Genomic DNA, 15022 nt, shown 5'->3' on the forward strand with positions numbered 1-15022 from the left:
TTTAAGTGATTTTCTAGCCATATAATGACCGTAATTCAAATTTGAACTACATGTACACGCAACAGCTAACCATCACAGTTTGAAAATTCATATTTCTGTACTTGTGTGTGATCTAATTAATGTCATCTGTGGTAAACTGGAAGGAATTTTCAAACATATAGGTGTCATGACTTGGACACAAGCATCGACTGCCATGGCATTTAAATTCCAAAAAATTCAAAAATGATCAGAAATACATGAAACCTTGCTTGACGAAATGGCATGGCACCAAGATGTGGTGGTGCAAAATCGACCTGTTTGACGTAAGTTTGGACACACGCCCCTCACGAACCGGAGCAACTCACTAGAAGGCTCGTGGTTCTGAGAGGGAACAATGCATGTTTGATGACGAATCGCCGATAGCTTCCTCTTATGTCCTTCAAACATATTCTACCGTTAACATGCACTAATACAACTGTAATGTTAAAATTTGGAAATTATAAGGGTTCATTTCACCATTTTAAGACATTTAAGTGATTTTCTAGCCATATAATGACCGTAGTTCAAATTTGAACTGTATGTAGATGCAACAGCTAACCATAATGGTTTGAAAAATCGTATTTGTGTACTTGTGTTTGAGTTAATGTCATGTGTGGTAAATTGGAAGGAATTTCAAACATATTGGTGTCACGGCTTGGACACAAGCATCTACTGCCATGGCATTTAAATTCCAAAAAATTGAAAAATGATTAGAAATACATGAAACCTTGCTTGACGTAATGGCATGGCACCAAGATGATGTGATAAAAAATTGACCTGTTTGACGAAAGTTTGGACACACACCCCTCACAAACCAGAGGAACTCACTAGAAGGTTCGTGGTTCCGGGAGGGAAAATTGCATGTTTGATGACGAACCGGTGATAGCTTCCTCTTATGGCTTTCAAATTTTTCTACCGTTAACGTCCACTAATACAACTGTCATGTTAAAATTTGAAAATTTCCAGTGGTCATTTGACCTCTGAAAGACATTTAAGTGATTTTCTAGCCATTTAATGACTGTAATTCAAATTTGAACTACATGTACATGCAACAGCTAACCATAACGGTTTGAGAAATCTTATTCATGTACTTGCGTGCGAGTTAATTCCATGTGCAGTAAATTAGAAGAAATTTTCAAACATATTGGTGTCACGGCTTGGACACAAGCATCGAGTGCCATGGCAACACAAAATAAGCATTCATGCCAAATATGAGTAAAGAAAATGTAAATATCTGGCAAGACAACCGGGCCTGACACGATTGGCACTCTATTCCGCGCCTTGATGTTTGGAAGGTGAGTGGCGCGGGTTATTAATTAGACAGGGTTCTGTATTGCAAACCGTGAGCGATTAAGTTCACACACGACTTTTGCTGCGGGAATCGTGTGCAATTCAACTACAGTACTCGTAAATTCCGGCGACCGGCATGTGCACTGTTCTCGTCGATCTAGATTCTTGCCGCTAATAAATACTACCCTGCTCACGTCGTCCCGCCTGCATTCTCATTCTACATCCTCTCCTCGCCCCCCTCTCTCACAAATGTTTGCCATGGCGCCGCCAATCTGCCCACGTGCCGATGAGGACGCGCCGCCCCCGAGGACATGCAGTCAAAGAGCAGCGATGAGGAGGACACCTATGGGCCACTGGATGAGATTGCGCCAGACTCCCCAACTTTGGTCTGGTTTTGGGGCCAGTACAATCTTTGTCTGTGGAAGTCGCTGCTGCCGGCAGAGAAAGCCAGTCAAGTGACATTCAAGAAGGAGATGGCAAAGGAGGAAGCATGTACTAGGTGGCCTGTGAAGCCCGTGAGGCAACCTAGAAAAAGAGCTGGTGGAGCTTTGGGGGCGGGCGTGTCATCGTGCGGAGGAGGTGTACGAAGACGGGTACTTCGCGAGGAAGGTCAAAGGCGCTAGGCGCCTCATCGCTGCATGGAGGTGGGCCGATAAGCTCCAGCGTGCCGCCAAAGAGGAGCTCTGATGGGCGCCCAACGAAATGGCAAGATTGTTCGCGCTCGTCCACCAGCAAGAGGCAGATCGGTATGTCAAGTGTTGCAAGGCGGAGGAGGCGGAGTACTGCCTTCACGCTGGGAAGACGCCATGCACCAGGGTGCTACTGGCGAGGGGCTGCCGGAATACTGCCCCTGGGAGGGATTATTAGTTTTAGTATTGTTCATTTTTAATTTCATGCATTGTACATAGTAGTCAAGTATCGTCATGTATATGTGATGATACTATGTATATTCTGTGATGAACTAATGAACAATTAATATATATTATGAATTCCATTTTATATCTATTTTCGTAATACTAATTTGTATCTAGCTGTTATCATCCATATACACAGAATGGAAAGCATATATACACAACATTGAAACAGAACATATAAGAACGGAAAATAGAGTACACACATTCAAACAGAGCAATAAACAGAGCAATATTATGATTGTTGTGAATACACAGCGATCCACGCCGAAACAACTCAACAAAATAAAATGCGTCCATGACCAGCAGCCATTGCCTACGGTAGCTCTTGGCTCTGCCTGAACTCATGCAGGCGTTCATCCAAGCGGTCGACATGCTCGCGGTACATCTGGAGCGCGATCTCGAGCTCCAAGTTGGCTATTTCATCAGAGATCAACAACTCGAGGATGCAATGGCCATGTTCCTCTACTGCACCTGGGAGGACACCTGGGCCAAGGAGGCAGTCGAGCCTAGAAACCAGCGCATTGGCATCGAGCGGGCCGCAGACAAGGCGAACGACGTGACCCATGTGAACGGCGCGGCTGGCGTCCGGTGCAAGTATGGCACGGCCGGCCTCTGGTGCAAGTACAGCGCAGACGGCTCTGCCCACACCTGGCGAGGAATGGGGGTACTGACGGGACGTGTACCCAGGTGTGACGCCCCGTCGACAGCAGGCAAGCGCCAATGGATCCGCTCTTGGTGTGCGGCCACCACGCCTCTCACTCTGCAGCACTCCAACGGTCTCACTGTGCGGCAAACCGTAGCCTGTCGACGCGGAGGCGCCTAGCTTGCTCTATGATGCACCATCCATTATGTTGTGCGGTGAGCGACAACCTCTCGGTGCTGACATGCCTATCTTGATCCGCGGCACTGCAACATCATGCGCCAAGGGTCTGCTCAACCCTGGCGATGACGCGCAGCATGGCCTCGTCCAACGCGTTGCCGCAAGCGCCTCGGCCTCGATGAAGCGTGGCGCCTTCATGTTTTCCTCGTCGAGGAGGTTGATGGCGGAGGTGGCGCTTCGGTGGGTTGGCATGCTTGGAAAAGGTGGATGTGCTACAGGCTGCGCTGTTGCCTTGGTGCGTCGCGCGCCGGCTAGCTTTGTGCGCAATATCGCTGGGTGGCGGCAGGAAACCGGTGAGGAAATGGCAGGAAAATATTCATAAAACACCATCATGCATGTGGGCACACTGCTGGCCCAAGGCTACGATCCATATACTTGTGTGCTCAACAGAGCACACTATTCACATTAAAGAATATTGTTCCGTACACAGAGAGCGTAGATGTTGTGCAGACTGAGCAAATCATGGCAAATGATTAAACTAAGGAACTGGTCGATGACGATTTCAAGAATGGCAGAGAATAATTTACCAGCAAGCGTCGTTTGCCAGGAACACACAGCTTATTAGCACGAAATGTCTTTGTTGTTATCGGTTTTCCCACATAGTTAGCCGGTGCACCCTTGTCCGTTGCCCGCGTTCACCTCCCCGTGCTGGCCTCTACACGCGTTCCTCGGCATGCTCTGCTCGCCGTTAGGTGCCGCGACGCGCTCTGCTCGCGTCCCTCTATGCGCTGACTTGTGGATGCCTTTTCCCTGCGTGTTCAAGTGCTATATGCATATGCTTGCTCGTCGTTGAGGCAGCCGCGGAGCACTCTACTCGCATCGCTCCACGCGCTCTGCCAGCGGTTGGGGTCGGCGCACGATCATGTTGAGGGCCCCATATGCATGTGGTTGCGTCGCGCGCGTCGCCAGGATGCAGTTACGTGCGACACGATGGAGTTACGCGCAACAAATTACAAATGCCATCCAGGTGTGCCGATATTCCAGGCCGTCCGGCTTCCCCAGTAATTCTCGCGGCCATTATAACCTTAGTCTCTTCAACCTTTTGATCGCGCCCCACAACACAACAAGCACACCCATGACGACACATACAGAGAGGATATCTAGTGGCACTCCAATGGAGCTCGGCGAGCATAAAATGGAGACCCACGCGAGGGAGAAGGATCTCTCGGTGGAGTACACCATCGAGCCGGCCATGGTGGAGGACTACATCAACACTTTGGAGCAGTTGCTTGCTCGAGACAAGTAGAAGGTGGTCGGCACTGACCTCCACTACACTGCTACCTCTTGAGCACTGCGTTGGTTTTCCCTTGAAGAGGAAAGGGTGATGCAGCAAAGTAGCGTAAGTATTTCCCTCAGTTTTTGAGAACCAAGGTATCAATCCAGTAGGAGGCCACGCACGAGTCCCTCGCACCTACACAAACAAATAAATCCTCGCAACCAACGCAATAAAGAGGTTGTCAATCCCTTCACGGTCACTTACGAGAGTGAGATCTGATAGATATGATAAGATAATATTTCTGGTATTTTTATGAGAAAGATGCTAAGTAAAATAAAGACGACGCTAGAAATAACTTGTTGACGGGAGATTAATATGATGGAAAATAGACCCGGGGGCCATAGGTTTCACTAGTGGCTTCTCTCAAGAGCATAAGTATTACGGTGGGTGAACAAATTACTGTTGAGCAATTGACAGAATTGAGCATAGTTATGAGAATATCTAGGTATGATCATGTATATAGGCATCACGTCCGAGACAAGTAGACCGACTCCTGCCTGCATCTACTACTATTACTCCACACATCGACCGCTACCCAGCATGCATCTAGAGTATTAAGTTCATAAGAACAGAGTAATGCTTTAAGTAAGATGACATGATGTAGAGGGATAAACTCATGCTATATGATATAAACCCCATCTTGTTATCCTCGATGGCAACAATACAATACGTGCCTTGCTGCCCCTACTGTCACTGGGAAAGGACACCGCAAGATTGAACCCAAAGCTAAGCGCTTCTCCCATTGCAAGAAAGATCAATCTAGTAGGCCAAAGCAAACTGATAATTCGAAGAGACTTGCAAAGATAACCAATCATACATAAAAGAATCCAGAGAAGATTCAAATACTGTTCATAGATAAACTTGATCATAAACCCACAATTCATCGGTCTCAACAAACACACCGCAAAAGAAGATTACATCGAATAGCTCTCCACAAGAGAGGGGGAGAACATTGTATTGAGATCCAAAAAGAGAGAAGAAGCCATCTAGCTAATAACTATGGACCCGAACGTCTAAGGTAAACTACTCACACATCATCGGAGAGGCTATGGTGTTGATGTAGAAGCCCTCCATGATCGATGCCCCCTCCGGCGGAGCTCCGGAAAAGGCCCCAAGATGGGATCTCACGGGTACAGAAGCTTGCGGCAGTGGAATTAGGTTTTTGGCTCCGTATCTGGTAGTTTGGGGGTACGAAGGTATATATAGGAGGAGGAAGTACGTCGGTGGAGCAACGTGGGGCCCATGAGGGTGGAGGGCGCGCCCAGGGGGATAGGCGTGCCCCCTACCTCGTGACCTCCTGGTTGACGTCTTGACGTAGGGTCCAAGTCCTCTGGATCACGTTCGTTCCGAAAATCATGTTCCCGAAGGTTTCATTCCGTTTGGACTCTGTTTGATATTCTTTTTCTGCGAAACTCTGAAATAAGTAAAAAACAGCAATTCTGGGCTGGGCCTCGGGTTAATAGGCTAGTCCCAAAAATAATATAAAAGTGTATAATAAAGCCCATTAATGTCCAAAACAGAATATAATATAGCATGGAACAATCAAAAATTATAGATACGTTGGAGACGTATCATACACCGTCGGACATCCCGACAAAGATCAGAAGGTTGTCGTCGCCGAGTTGTGCGTGCGCCATCGTGTCCTCATCTACCACTACTGCGTGGCCACAGAGCCTTGCGATCGTTTCGCCACGTTTGTCAACAACACGTAAGACCAGTTCGCTATGGCAGAAAACTCCGACGATGTAAAAGCGCTCAAGGTTACGGGCTTGGCCTGCAAGAACCTTGTCGAAATCCGTGACCACTACAGAGTCTGGGGCAGCATGAAGAAGGACTCCCTGGTTGAACTCGCCTCGGCCATCATCGACCCCTACTACGAAAATATGAAGCAGGATGCAAATAGAACAGGTCCCGTATCTTGGCATGGGGCCTGGATGGGGCAACTGGATGAACCTCACTTTAGGTTCGCGGCCAAGAACATGTACACATGCTACAAGATGCACAGGTGGATCGTTGACATGAGGGAGTGCCTCCTTCTTGTAATCGACGAGGCGGGATCGAGCCACCAACAGAGTAGTGGCGGCAAGCGTTGCAAGAAGAAGTAGATGATGGTCAGATGATCGTTTATCCTAGTTAATTATGCATGCGATAGTTTACTTTGGTGTGTAGAAATGTCATGTGTGTGGTAGCCACGTATTTAATCGGATGTTTACTTTGATTGTTCAATCATGTCCTTATTAGTATATATGTTGTCATTCTGTATGCAGTCACATCGCACACAGAACATACTAGGGAAATCGTTGGTCATGAATTCATCAATCGCTAGCAATAGTATACTAGGACGCGTTTGCCCACAACATGTATGACTTATTAGAATCGTCTGTGTTATTATCAGTCTTCGCACACATTTCTGATTACAAACCTGTTTGCCGTGTACCACACACATCTTGTTAAGTTGGACCATTTCTGTTCTCTTGGCTCAACACAAAAAGTTCATCCGAGTGAACTGTATGCCGTATATCGCACACACCTTTGATATGGCTGACCGTTTCTGTTGTGTTTCCTATTCACAAACAGTTCATCCGAGTGAAATGTATGCTGTATACCGCACACACTTTCATCTGGCTACCCATTTCTGTTGTTCTGCCTCATCGCAAACTGTTCATTGGACTGAACCGTATGCCATGCATCGCACACGTAACTCTAATCTGAATCGTGTTTGATGTCTCCGCCATCGCAAAAGTTTTGTATCTTTTTTGATGGTTTTATTACATCACCGTTTGCGATTAATGCATCGCACACAATTTTGTCGAAGGGTCTCTGATTGGACTGTCGCATTTGGACCATCCTGCAGTAGTGACTATAGCTATGGTTGAACTGTACTACGTACTTAAATTAGTTACTATATATAGTTGAACTAGCTATTTCAGAACGTGATTGGCAACAATTGGGGAATGTCGGCCCAGTGGGAACCAGGGTACCACGGGCCATCTCCCTAGAGCCCAGGAAGCGACCCCTGGCCCAACACAAGAGGCGGCCCAGCTGTGGGCATCGTGAAGCCAGCTACCTCGCAAGGGCCGCACCCCGTGAGGACCCTCTCAACGAAGGGCTTTATCAAGTGTCACCACCAGCAACAGGCGGCCTCATGAGAGCCCCCCTCGCGAGGTGCTTCCCGCGAGGTCTCCCGAGGGGGTCGTATAATGCGGGTCGCATGCCCATCACGCGGGTGACGTCGTCGCGATACATGACGGTAGCAGGGTCGTGCCAACAGGTGCAGCCAACACGGTTTCCCGATTGGTGATAAGGGAGCAGCTACGTCTGTCTCCCCCAAAGCAAGTCGCAAAGCCTTCCGCTTTGGTGAAAAAAGACCAGGATGGTGCGATGCATCAGGACGGAGGTCATCGTGGAGCCCTCTGTGCGTCATGGATAACCACTTTAGCAGGCGAAGACCGTCTTTTCTCAGGATAAGCCTGGCTGCCTGTCCCCTTTCGAATGGTGGCAATTCGAAAGGGCATAGGCAGCCAGGCTTATCCTGACAAAAGACGGTCTTTGGGAGGGAACAATGCATGTTTGATGACGAACCGGCGATAGCTTCCTCTTATGGCTTTCAAACTTTTTCTACCGTTAACGTGCACTAATACAACTGTCATGTTAAAATTTGAAAATTTTCAGTGGTCATTTGACCTTCGAAAGACATTTAAGTGATTTTCTAGCCATTTAATGACTGTAATTCAAATTTGAACTACATGTACATGCAATAGCTAACCATAGCGGTTTGAAAAATCTTATTCGTGTACTTGCGTGTGAGTTAATTCCATGTGCAGTAAATTAGAAGGAATTGTCAAACATATTGGCGTCACGGCTTGGACACAAGCATCGAGTGCCATGGCAACACAAAATAAGCATTCATGCCTTATGTGAGTAAAGAAAATGTAAATATCTGGCAAGACAACCGGGCCTCACACGATTGGCACTCTATTCCACGCCTTGACGTTTGGAAGGTGAGTGGCACGGGTTATTAATCAGACGGGGCTCTGTATTGCAAACCGTGAGCGATTAAGTTCACACACGACTTTTGATGCGGGAATCGTGTGTAATTCAAACTATAGTACTCGTAAATTCCGGCGACCGGCATGTGCACTGTTCCCGTCGATCTAGATTCTGGCCGCCAATAAATACTACCCTACTCACGTCATCCCGCCTGCATTCTCATTCTACATCCTCTCCTCGCCCCCTCTCTCACAAATGTTTGCCATGGCGCCGCCAATCTGCCCACGCGCCGATGAGGAGGCGCCGCCCCCGAGGACGTTCAGTCAAAGAGCAGCGACGAGGAGGACCCCTACGGGCCACTGGACGAGATTGCACCAGACCCCCCAACTTTGGTGTGGTTTTGGGGCCAGTACAATCTTTGTCTGTGGAAGTCGCTGCCGCCGGGTGAGAAAGCCAGTCAAGTGACGTTCAAGAAGGAGATGGCGGAGGAGGAAGCATGTACTAGGTGGCCTGTGACGCCCGTGAGGCAACCTGGAAAAAGGAGCTGGTGGAGCTTTGGGGGCGGGCGTGTCATCGTGCGGAGGAGGTGTACGAAGATGGGTACTTCGTAAGGAAGGTCAAAGGCGCTAGGCGCCTCATCGCTGCGTGGAGGTGGGCCGATAAGGTCCAGCGTGCCACCAAAGAGGATGTCGGATCTCGGGTTCCGGCAAAACCCTTAAGGTGCGAACTCTGGGGTGTGCGTGAAGATCTTGTAACGCCCCGGATGTGACTTTCCATATTTGTAACTCCAACTCTTGCCATTTTCGGCTATGTGTTATGAGATTCCCTCGTGGTTGGGTTTTGTCTTCGTTTTGCATTTTGTTCATGTCATTCATTTCATATCATGCCATCATGTGCATCACATTTGCATACGTGTTCGTCTCATGCATCCGAGCATTTTCCCCGTTGTCCGTTTTGCAATCCGACACTCCCACATGCACCGGAGCACCCCCCTTGTCTCTTTTCGTGAGCGGGTGTTAAACGTTCTCGGAATGGACCGAGGTTTGCCATCTGACCTTGGTACACCACCGGTAGACCACCTGTCAAGTTTCGTTCCATTTGGAGGTTGTTTGATGCTCCAACGGTTAACCGGGTAACCGCAAAGGCCTCTTGTGTGTTGCAGCCCAACACCCCTTCAAAACGGCCCAATAACCCATCTAAACCACTTCCCTGCTCTCCGTCGTTCAATCACGATCGTGTGGGCGAAAACCGCACCTCATTTGGAGTCTCCTAGCTCCCTCTACCTATAAATATGTGATCCCCTCCGAAAATCCCGCTATCCAAAACCCTAGCCCCACTCCCTCCGCGCGCCGGACACGTCCGGAGGCGCCGGACGAATCGCCGCCGCCGCCCCGAGCCAACCGGAGGGCGCCACATGGCGCTCCCCGCCACCAGCCACCGCCGGCCCGCCCGGGCCCGCGGGAGGCCCTCCCGGCCCGAGCCGCCCCGAGCGCCTCCGCCTCCGCGCCCTCGTCCGCCGCCGTGCCGGAGCGCTGTCGCCTCCGCCGGCGACCCCCGCCGCCTCGACTCCGCCGCGCTCGGTCGCCGCCTGCGCCGCCCGCGTCGCACGGCCCCGTCCCGCCGGCGACCTCCCCCGTCCACTCCGGCCACCGCGACGTTCTCCGGCGAGAGCCCGACCCTGCCTTGATTCCGCGCCCGAACCCTAGATCTGGGATTTCTGAGGTGAAAAATTCCTCTAAGTCCTTTTTCTGTCAGGTTATGATGCCCTGTTCATCATGTCATATCTCTTTGCATACTGCTCAGTTTCATGTGCATGATATATCAAAATGTTCACCGGGAGATGCTCTTCATTTTGTTCCATTGTGCCATGTTTGTTTGAGTTCATCTTGATGCCTAATTCATCGTTGCAAGAGTGCTATATGTTATTTACTGCTGTTACTTATCAGATTATGATATTTTGTCATTTTTGTTGCATTTGATGTGTGCATCTTATGAGCATGAGCTCTACATGTGTTTTGAACTAGGCCATGCCTTCTTTACAGAGGTGTTTTTCCATGCATTTTTGTGATCTATGTGATGACTAGCACAAGCATGCAAACTAGGCTTCGTGATGTTTATGTTTTCAGGGACTTAGGATTTTGCCAAGTCTTTTCCTGCTATTATTTTGATGCCATGTATCCATGTTGCTACAGTGAGATCCATGCTTCTTTTGAGTATGTTCAGTAAGGATGTTTTGGACATATAGATGTGCTATATCCATCCATGCCCCTGCTTGCAATTATGGAGTGCCCTAGCATGTCTCAATCTTGCTCTACTGTTGCTATAAAATGTTCCTGGCAGAATGTTAACATGCTATTCAATTGCCATGGATGTTGTTAGTGATCCATACATGCTATGAACTTGCCCTTGCCATTGATAGCTTCATGAATATGTCTTCTTGCTGTTGATATGCTTTTTTGTCATGCAATGCTTTGTGATGAGTAAATCGAGCTCACAACGAAGCCTTCATAATTCTGCTATTGCCATGCTCTGTTTTCTGCGAAGTCTGAAATCTTTTAACGAAACTTGCTATGTTTACATGGATGCCATCATATCTTCTGTGCCTTTTTGGCTCATGGTCAGTAAGGGACTTTTGTTCTATGCATTTAGTATCTTCATTCCATGCCTTGCTTTGCTATGATAAGTTCCTGTAGCATGTTGATTGGTTGCTCTAAACATGGCTTCCTGATGCTGTTTCTGCCATGTTCAGTATTTTCACCAAGTCTGTGAAGCTGATATCTTTTGCACTTTTGCCATGCTTGTTTGAACCTGTTATTTTGTGATCTAGCCATTGTTCATTGTTCAACTTTTGTCAAGAATCTTGAATACATCACTGTCATATGCTTTGTTATTATGCTGGAGTGCAGTAGCTTAGCTTCTTGTTGCATACTAAGTGGCATCGTGCTGTTAATCGCAGAATTGTGCCATCCTTGTTTTGCTTGTCATGTGCAAACCGTGCATCCGATTCCGGTGATCTTTATATCGATTTCAACCGAAATCATCTCATCTTTCCAGAGGGATACTTGGTTTGCCAAGTTGATGCCTTGTTCATCTTTTCCCTGCCGGAGTACGCATATGCATTGCATATCACATCTCGCATATCATGCCATGTATTGCATCATGTTGCTTGTGCATTTCCTGTGATTGATTGTTGGTCCTTTGCTGTGTTCTTGCTTTGGGTAGAGCCGGGAGACGAGAATTCTTACGAGGAACCTGTTGAGAACGCTTACGAGGATCAAGCTTTCGACAACTCTGAGAACCTTGCAGGCAAGATGAATATACCCTCGAAATCACTTCTATCTTTGCTTGCTAATTGTTCGTTTTATTGCTATGCCGCGCTACCTTCCACTTGCTATATCATGCCTCCCATATTGCCATGTCAAGCCTCTAACCCACCTTTCCTAGCAAACCGTTGTTTGGCTAAGTTACCGCTTTTGCTCAGCCCTTCTTATAGCGTTGCTAGTTGCAGGTGAAGTTGAAGTTAGTTCCATGTTGGAACATGGATATTTTGGCATACCACAATATCTCTTATTTAATTAATGCATCTATATACTTGGTAAAGGGTGGAAGGCTCGGCCTTATGCCTGGTGTTTTGTTCCACTCTTGCCGCCCTAGTTTCCGTCATACCGGTGTTATGTTCCTTGATTTTGCATCCCTCACACGGTTGGGTGATTTATGGGACCCCCTTGACAGTTCGCTTTAAATAAAACTCTTCCAGCAAGGCCCAACCTTGGTTTTACATTTGCCTCACCTAGCCTTTTTTCCCTTGGGAGTCGCGCATCCCGAGGGTCATCTTTATTTTTAACCCCCCCGGGACAGTGCTTGTCTAAGTGTTGGTCCAAACTAGAGCACCGTGCGGGACCATCCCTTCGCAACTTGGGTTACGTCGGTACATGTACGCTTAGCTCATCCAGTGTGTCCTGAGAATGAGATACGTGCGACTCCTATCGGGATTGTCGACACATCGGGCGGCTTTGCTGGTTTTGTTTTACCATCGTCGAAATGTCTTGTAACCGGGATTCCGAGACTGATCGGGTCTTCCCGGGAGAAGGAATATCCTTCGTTGACCGTGAGAGCTTATAATGGGCTAAGTTGGGACACCCCTGTAGGGTATAAACTTTCGAGAGCCGTGCCCGCGGATATGTGGCAGTTGAGAATTTGTTAATATCCGGTTGTAGAGAACTTGACACTTGACTTAATTAAAATGCATCAACCACGTGTGTAGCTGTGATGGTCTCTTCTCGGCGAAGTCCGGGAAGTGAACACGGTTTCTGGGTTATGTTTGACGTAAGTAGGAGTTCAGGATCACTTCTTGATCATTGCTAGTTTCACGACCGCTCCGTTGCTTCTCTTCTCGCTCTTATTTGCGTAAGTTAGCCACCATACTTGCTTAGTCACTGCTGCAACCTCACCACTTTACCCCTTCCTTACCCATTAAGCTTTGCTAGTCTTGATACCCATTGTAATGGGATTGCTGAGTCCTCGTGGCTCACAGGTTACTACAACAACAGTTGCAGGTACAGGTTGTGCGATGATCCTGACGCGAGAGCGATGTTTCTTATTTTGGAGTTCTCCTTCTGCTTCTTCTTCGATCAGGGGATAGGTTCCAGACCGGCAGCCTGGGATAGCAGGGTGGATGTCGTTTGAGCTTCTGTTTGTGTTTCATCCATAGTCTGATGTTGATCTTATGTATGATCTATTGATGTATTCTTGCGGCATTTGTATGCCTTGTATGTATCCCCATCTATTATGTAATGTTGATGTAATGATATCCACCTTCCAAAAGCATGTCAATATGCGGTTCTATCCTTGGTGGGACCTTCGAGTCTCTTTAGGATAGTATCGCATATTGGGCGTGACAAGTTGGTATCAGAGCCTCGACCGACCATAGGAGCCCCCTTGATTGATCGTGTAGTTTGGCCGTTGTTGAGTCTAGAAGAAAACTGTTTTCAGAGTCTAGCTATATCGGAGAGTAGGAATTCTTTTTACTCCTCTGCCCCTTCGTCGCTCTGGTGAGGAATCATGACGTAGGTGTTTCGACTTACTTCTCTTCTCCTTCAAATTTTTCTTTAGGATCACGCGGTTAGCTTTTGTTCATTGTCCATCCTCTTTTCAATCCGACGCTCTTCTATTCGAGTGGTTTCGACCCTCGTCACCCTTTTAGAAGATCAGTCGTCAGTTCTATCCCTTTCGATGTTGTTTCCCCATCCGAAGTTGTCCTTGTTTTTCCCGCCCTCCCACCCTTTTATTCCCGGAGTCTGAGCCTCTATTCTAGCATAAATTTCATTCGTGCGGAGTATCTTTAGTGTTTCCTCAATTATTTCAATCGGTGAGTTCTCGTTTTGTTCGACATTCTTCATCCCCTTTTCTTTTCCGGTGGATTCAATGCAAGTATTCAGTGTTGTTCATATTTTGTTCGGCTGTGTTCGAATTAATTCGAGGTTGTCACCTCATTCAAATATTTCAATTCTTCCGGTGCATAGTCTCTCCTTCAATCGTTTCCAACGGTGTTTCTTTTCAGTGGGCCCTAACCCACAGGTCTTTTCCCAGGATCTTACCTGACTCTTCTAAGTTTCCCGGAGTTATTCTCAAAGACTTTTCGAAGTTTGACGTAAGTATGAATTTCATCAGTCAGACGTTTTTCCAAGATCAATTTCAAATTATTTTCATTGTTGGCTCAACCTCTTCGCTTTTCATTCTCTCGGAGTATCTCAACAATTTTGGCATTATTTCTCGTCATCAATCTCAACATTTGAAGACCGAAGAAGAATTTCTCTTAACTCTTGTCCGTTCTCCCAGAGATTCCCGGTGCTAACTCGATGTTATCCTATCAAATTCTTACAAGTCGTGCAATTATTTTCACCCATCGGGAGTATTTCATGAGTTGTTTTTCCGTGTCAATTATCCGAAGGCCTCCATTTCGGAATATTTCTTCGTTCTAAGTTTTTAAATCCGTCCTCCGGTTATTCTATATTTGTGCCCCTTCGTTCGTTTACATATTCTTCCGGTGCTTCGTTCAAGTATGCTTCAATCAGCTCGTGATCTCTTCTTTCAATTGCATCTTGATTCCCTCAAGTATATTCGTGCTTTCCCTATTTTTCCCGGTGAGTCATTCTCCTTTGTCATTCAATTTTGAATTCCTACGGTGGTTCGTTCAATATTCTTTCTGTTGTTATCATATCAACTCATTCGTTCTTTCCAGCCCTACCGGTGGTTCATGAAGACTTTCCCAAAATTTTGCGCTATATCCCCCCTTAGTCTTTCCAACGAGAATAAGTAGTATGCAAATCCATTGTTCTCATCAATTTAATGGGTGGAGGATAAGCATAACATAATCATTATTCTTCTTTCTTCATGTGGATTAATCTCTTCTTTCGGAGATTGTTCATCTTATCACATTCTCGGTTCAAAGTGTTTTCATCTTTTCTTTTCCGGAGTTCTAAGCTTCTCGCCGATTTCGTCGCGAACCTCCATCCAAATCATCGCAAGGATTTAATTCATCCTTCAAGTGTTCATCAAGATTCTTGTAGGAGGAGCTCAAGTATCTTTCCTTCTTGCTTTATGAAGTGCAATTAATTCTCCGTATTCTTTTGAAGTGGAGTTTTGCATTTCTTC

Source organism: Triticum aestivum, chromosome 4D (genome assembly GCF_018294505.1).
Source record: "Triticum aestivum cultivar Chinese Spring chromosome 4D, IWGSC CS RefSeq v2.1, whole genome shotgun sequence".
Classification (NCBI taxonomy): domain Eukaryota; kingdom Viridiplantae; phylum Streptophyta; class Magnoliopsida; order Poales; family Poaceae; genus Triticum; species Triticum aestivum.